This window comes from Corvus moneduloides, chromosome 1 (genome assembly GCF_009650955.1).
Source record: "Corvus moneduloides isolate bCorMon1 chromosome 1, bCorMon1.pri, whole genome shotgun sequence".
In the NCBI taxonomy this organism is placed as follows: Eukaryota; Metazoa; Chordata; class Aves; order Passeriformes; family Corvidae; genus Corvus; species Corvus moneduloides.
Window position 1 is genome coordinate 124,247,280 of NC_045476.1, and position 7,004 is coordinate 124,254,283.

Sequence of the window (7,004 nt, forward strand, 5' to 3'; positions counted from 1 at the left end):
CTTGAAAGCTGAAGTTGCTATATCATCTCCTCTGCATTTCCATTTTAATGGGGCCTACAATTACCTGATTATATGTCCAGTGTCCTGCAGGATCACACCCTCTCTGAAGTGCACATGTATGTGCCGGGAGTGAAAATTAAAGGATCGTAGAATGAGAAAGCATTTCATTTGAAATGGGATTCAAGAGTTGGATTTTACTCCAACTATGCTGAAGTTAAACTTTATGTGCTATTAGGCAAAAACTAGAACATCCACATTTTCCAGCTTCCCATTCCTTTTGAGGCACAAGTTGATGGTTTTATTGTTTGTTATTTTCCTCTGCAGTTGCTTCTCTGGCAGAGTGGGAGCTTGAAAGGATACACTGATCATGTTCCTTAATATTGATTTCACAGTTCAGCATTTCATATAATGATTAATGGTAAGAAGCTATGCAGCAATACAGGGTTCACGTTAGACAAAGTAGACTTGTGTCAGTAATGAGCAATGAATGCAAGACTTTACAAACATGCATAGTTTTTATATGTGCCCTTTTAAAAATACTGGGCAGAATAGCCAACAGTAGTGCTGCCTGATGCTATCAGTAACAGTTTGTGTGTGTTCAGTAAACAGGGACTGTTCAAAAGTCCACTATCGTGGAGGAAACCCAGAAGAAGGAAGAAAACCCGCAACTTTATGAACTGGTTTCTTAACTGAAAGAAAGTGAAATACTAGGCTTTTTGTCCCACTGAAGTTTGCAAAGACCTTACAGAGGTGTAGAAAATTAATGGATTTATTACTTGTTACTTACATTTTTATGCCTGCAGTAAACATAGACAGAAAATATTAACAGTAATGTCAGCTGTGAAGAGGACAGTGCACAGAGGGCTCCTTATTTCTGTGATACTGTATGTACCATCTGTGCCAGGTTTTACAAGAGTCTGGTCAGTACCGAATACGATCACACAACCAGTAGACAATATGCTGGCAGCCTGTTTCTCTGTAGCAATCTTATTCTGTAATTACCAATATAATTTTTAAAGGTTGCAGTTTGGCATCTTCCATGCTATTCTCCCAAGATCTGTAAAATCGGGTTCTTCATGTTTATCCAGGGTGCTATTGACTTCTCCTGGGCTCCAGAACACCACAGAGATCTTTGCAAAATGCTCTTGGCAGATGGTATAAAGATAGTTCTGGCAGGGTTTCTTTATTGCTTCAACCTGTAAGATGAGTTTCCAGAGACCATGGTGTAGGCATAAAATGAAATCAACTTGAGGATAAAAAAGTATCTGTGTTCATTATTAGCAGAAGCAAATTTATTCCTTTACATGAGGGGTGAGGAAAAATTCTAATGGAAATGTTCCTTTTGAAAATGGGGAGCATGCCAGAACACAGGGAGTTTCGTGTCTGACTTTCAGAGTCTGTGGCAAGAATGTATAAACTAGTGAGCTCCCATCCTTGTCCAGGCTAGCAGTGTTTTGTCAGCAGTACTTTACAGTGCAGTATATTGTCACGGCTGCTTTGCCAGCGTCGTTGCTGACTCGTGGAAAAGCAGGCAGTGCCCACATCCTCCACAGCCCCAGCCACGCAAGCAGGTTAACAGGGTCTGTCAGCAGCCACAGAAGTGCTGTGTTGCAGGAGGTTGTTGTTTCTCTGTGGCTCTGACCGTTTATGAAACCATTCATGGGCAACCTTCCCGCTCAGTTTTTGTGTCTGCAGTTGCAGTGTGTCTGTGGAAAAGACGAGGAGTCCCTCAGGCTCGGAGATGAGTTCGATCTGCAGCGCATGGAAAAGATCTGCGCTGTCTGTGCTTCTGAGAGGCTGAGAGAGCAGATGGCTGTTGGATGGTACCAGAGTACCTGAGGGGAACCTGCTGTGGAAGTGCCAGCCCCAGCTGCAGCCACTGCATTTCCCTGTCAGTGCTGGGAAGGTAGTCCATGACAGAGTCCCATACAAGGTCTTTCATAGTGTGGGGTAGCTTTCCTTTGCACAGAGCATTTGATTGATGTAGTGTGTATGTATGGGCAGCTATGAATAGTTGTCATTTGGTTTATGCAATCAAGTTCTTCCTCATTTCTCTCTCTTTTCTTATATTTTCTGTTCTTTCCTGGTTGCTTTGTTTGTGATACCACCTCATCCAATCCTGTTCGCTGCAGCAGTGCCAGTTATGGATAGCTCTTTCTTATATCCTGACTGTGAAGAGCTGAGAACCTTGGGAGGGTTGTGCAGAGACATACCAAACTTAGGGGTATTGTTAAGGGCTTTATTTAAATTAGTATGTAAAATAAAAACAGAATGTTAAAAAGTGTGTGAAGCATGATGACCAAACAAGGCAAAAAAAGGTGCATGAATGTTTCTATTTTAGAGTGCATCCCAACTGAAGAGTTCCTAGGTATCTATAGTCCAACTTTTCTCAAAGGTTTCCTTCCCACAGCAGTGTGCTCCTTTGTCGTGGATGCTTCCTTTTCCTTTGTGGAGAAGGAATGGCTCCAAATTCACCTAAAAGCTGGGCTGCCATTCAGTGGAATCTTGGTTGGCTGGAAAGTTGGACAGAGAGAAACAAATGAAATTCAGCAAGGGTAAGTGTAGGGTCCTGCACTTGAGGAGGAATAACCCCAGGACAGGCTGGGGCTGACCTACTGGAGAGCAGCTCTGCAGAGAACTGGGAGTCTTAGTGAATGACAAGCTGACCATGAGTCAGCAGTGCCCTTGTGGCCAGGAGGGCAAAGAATGTCATGGGGTGCATTGGGACAAGTGTGGCCAGCAGGTCGAGGTGATCCTCCCCCTCTACTGGGCCCTAGTGAGGCCATACCTGGAGTATTGTGTTCAGTTCTGGTCTCCAAAGTTCAAGGAGGACAAGGAGCTACTGGAGAGGGTACAGAGGAGGTCCACAAAGATGATTACGGGTTTGGAGCATCTCTCAGGTGAGGAGAGACTTTGGGAGCTGGGACTGTTTAGTCTAGAGAGGAGAAGAATGAGAAGGGATCTCATTAATGAATGTAAATATCCCAAAGGTGGGTGACAAGTGGATGGTGCCAGACTCTTTCCAGTGGTGCCCAGTGATAGGAAGAGGAGCAATGGCCATAGGTTAAAACACACAAAGTTACACCTCAACATGAGGAAGAACTTTTTTACATTGAGAGTGGCAGAGCAGTGAAACAGGTTGCCCAGGGAGGTTGTGGAGCCTCCCTCTCTGGAGACATTCACTCACCTGGACTTGTGCCTGTGTCACCTGCTCTGGGTGACTCTGCCTTGGCAGAGGGGGTTGGACTACATGTTCTCCAGTGGTCTTTTCCAACTTCAACAAGTGTATGATTCTGTAAAATATAAATACAGGAAGGGGCTATAAGCTGCAGTCCATGTAGGAATTATGTCTGTATTCCTCACTAGGACAGGATCCAAGTCCTGGAGCTTGCAGCAGGTCACACTGACAGAACTAGAGCTGTCACGGGCATACATGGTCCCCTGGTATGAACTGTGCAAAGCCTGTCTCCTGCATTGCTCCAGGTCAGCTTAGCATGGATACTGAGATGTTCTGCCAGCAGCAAGGCAGCAAAGCTCCTCACTGTCTGATTGCCAGGAGAGATTGCTTTGCCCTCCTGCCTACTCACTCTCACGAGTTTCTCAGTGCACTAAGCTGTTTCCAGGGAATGCTGCTTACAGCAAGTCTGGCTCTGTACCAGGCTTGGTTCTGGTTTTGCAGCAGTGCTGAGATTATAGAACACAATACCTGTGATTCAGGAGAAGGCCTAAGGGAAAACAGAAGAGAGGGCATCCAAGGTGAAAGCAGATGCAAAGTGTGATGGAAAGAGAGCTGACTATGGTGAGACTGGAAAGAAGGAGCAGGGTCCAAGCCTGGATTTGCAGAGGAGCAGCTGCAGCCAGGTGCTGTGAGCTCAGGAGTCAAGGAGTGGGAAGGGACCTGTGGGGTGGTCTGGGGAATTCTGATACAGGCACCTTCTGCTTGATCTGATAGAAAAATGGTTAGCCAAAATATTTAGAACAAATTTTAATGGACAGATAATTTATAAATCAGATTGGCACTTAGCTAACTGCAGATTTTTTTAGTGTGCTCCTTCAAGACCTAATGCAATTTTATGGGTACAGTCAAACCTGGTTTAGGATAAAGGGAAAGAGTGGAATTTAGCTCTTTTTATGAGTCATAGATCTGTTAATAGGCCAGTTAGGTACAAAGCTTAACAGGTATTCTGAAAAAAAATTGTATCTCCAAGTCTTTAAGAAGTGAAGTGTAGAACTATCTTCTGAATAAGTAAGAAATTAAGAAGTTTAGAAGGGAAAAGGCTGAATTTGTATGGAAGCCTTAGAGGATTAGAAGAGTGAGCTTATCGGTAGAAGCTTATGTGATACATAAAAAGAGGCTCTGTAGATACAAGCTAAGCTATATGGTATGCAGAAGACTGCCACCAAAGGATATATGAGGAGGGAGATTCTTTTATATTTGATCTTTGTGCAAAAAGCTTAAGTGCGTGTAACTTTGTTGGTTTTGGATGCTATACAGAGAAATCCTTTTGTTTGAATTGTAAACAGCTTGGGAGTTAAATGTAATTTCACTGGTAACTGAACACCATGGCTGTGGAGACTCTGAACCACAATGCATTTCAGCTTAGGAAATGCCCAGCACTTGTGAATTGCACTGAAGCTGTACAGAGCAGTCTGAGACAGTGTTATAAAAATCAGGGAAAGAAGAAAAATCTGCTGGTGACAGCAAGGAAACTGCTGTGCTGACAATAAAGCAATGGGGAAGACGTCAGACTGCAGGAGTATAAGGGATTTTATGGCAGCTGTCAAGTACAGCCTACACTTTGATCAAATAAATTACTTAACTTAGCGTGGAGTAAAGTTTAGGGGTCCAAGATAAAGAGATTATAGTAATGACCTGATAGTAATTTCTGGTCTTGTGCTCAGAAGTATGTAAAGTAAGTAAAAATGCTATCAAATTAGAACAACATTTACATATGAGTTGTAAATATCCACTAGCATGAAATACCCATTCCCTTTATAAAGGAACTGATGACATATAAGTACAAGGCTGTGAAAAGCTGTATTTCAAAGCTTTGTGGAGAGTCTTCTTTAAAAGTCTATTATATATTGCCTGAGAGGTTTAACTGCTGATGGATTCTAACAGAGCCTTCCAGAAAGGGTTGTGATGGTAAGACCATCTCAGCTAGGCAGAAGTTCATTTTAACACCATGCTGGTTAACAGAGGCACCTCCCAGAGTGGTCACAGATTTTCTGTCCACCCAAAACAAGCCAGTATATTCTCTTGTTTCCAGAACTGCAGGAAGCTGCAGAATTGACAGTAAATGTTACCAGTTCCTCAGCAGTTGGGTGGCAATCACAGCTGAAGAGAGTTTTTGCTCCTCTTGCCATGCTTATTTCTGGTCCCACACACCTCTTCCCCTAGTTGTACCAGCACAGCTAATCAAGAAGCTCTTCTGCAAACTGAGCCAGTTGAAGCAGGTTTATGTCCCTGTGTGGTGCTGCCCACCTTTAGCTCTTTAGCTTGGTACAAGCCCAAACCTGCCTGATCTCTCTGCAACATATCCCCAGCTGTGTTTCCACCTCCTCCATGCAGACTGGGGAGCTCATCCATCTGAAAACTAACCCAGCAAAGCAAACAGAAAACATTGGGCATAGCATGCAGGTTCAGTATTAAACTGCTCTTTTGGATGGCAAATTTGATTTTCTTCCTAATTGAAGTTGCTGTGTCCTAAGGAACTGGATATCGTGTCGTGTCATGTCATGGGCTGGGACTGAGAGTCAAGAACACTTAAAGGCTTTTAAGTGTTGTCCCTGTCCTTCATTGTGAAACTGCCCCCTGTGCTTCCTATTGCAGCTCCAGTATAGCTTCACAAAGGAGTGTGAATACCCTCAAGAAAAGTGCTTGTGCTCTTTGAATATCTGAGGGTGGTTACCTGAAAAGGAAGTAATAAACCCCAGGTCTTCCCATAAAGCATGCATTTGAAGAAGGCAATCTAAAAGTCTAGGGTGATTCAGCGCTCCTGGCAAAAGTCCTCAAAATTTGCATTGGTGCACTTGGCGTGCCTTTTGCAGCCCCAGTGTCCCTGGAACCGTAGGCTTTATGGTTTTCTGAACCCTAGCCTTTCTTGAAACTCATGGTAATTAGTTGCTTTTGGCTTTTCCCTCTCTGCCACACCCATATCTTGGTTTTTATCTTCTATGCTCCCTTAATTAAGTTGCCACTGGTTCACCTTGTTGTTAATATTAATAATGCTGGTTTTTGTGTTATGTGAAATATATATAGAATTACAGAATCGTAAAATCACGGAATTGTTCAGGTTGGAAAAAACCTCTAAGATCACTAAGTCTGGCCGTTAACCCAGCACTGCCATGTTCAGTAAACCTTGTCCCCAAGTGACATATCCACATTTTCTTTAAAGACTTCAGGGGTGGTAATTCTGTCAGTTCCCTGGGTAGCCTGTTTTAATGCTTGACAACCTTTTGGGGAAGAACTTTTTCCTAATATCCAATCTAAACCTCCCCTGGTACAACTGGAGACCATTCCCTCTTGTCCGATTGCTTGTTACCTGGTAGAAGAGACTGACCCTCAGGTGGCTACAACCTGCTTTCAGGGAGTTGTAGAGAGCAAGAAAGTCTCCCCTGAGCCTCCTTTTCTCCAGGCTAAACACCCCCAGTTCTGTCAGCTGCTCCTCACAGGATTTCTGCTCTAGACCCTTCACCAGCTCTGTTGCCCTTCTCTGGACACATTCCAGCACCTCAATGTCCTTGTAGAGAGGGGCCCAAAACTGAACACAGGATTTGAGGTGTGACCTCACCAGTGCCGAGTACAGGGGAACAGTCACTTCCCTGGTCCTGCTGGCCACACTGTTTCTGATACAGGCCAGGATGCCACTGACCTCTTTGGCCACCTGGGCACACGCTGGCACATGTTCAGCCAGCTGTTGATCAACATCCCCAGGTCCTTTTCTGCTGGGTTGCTTTCCAGCCACTCTGCCCCAGCCTGTAGTGCTGCAAGGGGTTATTGT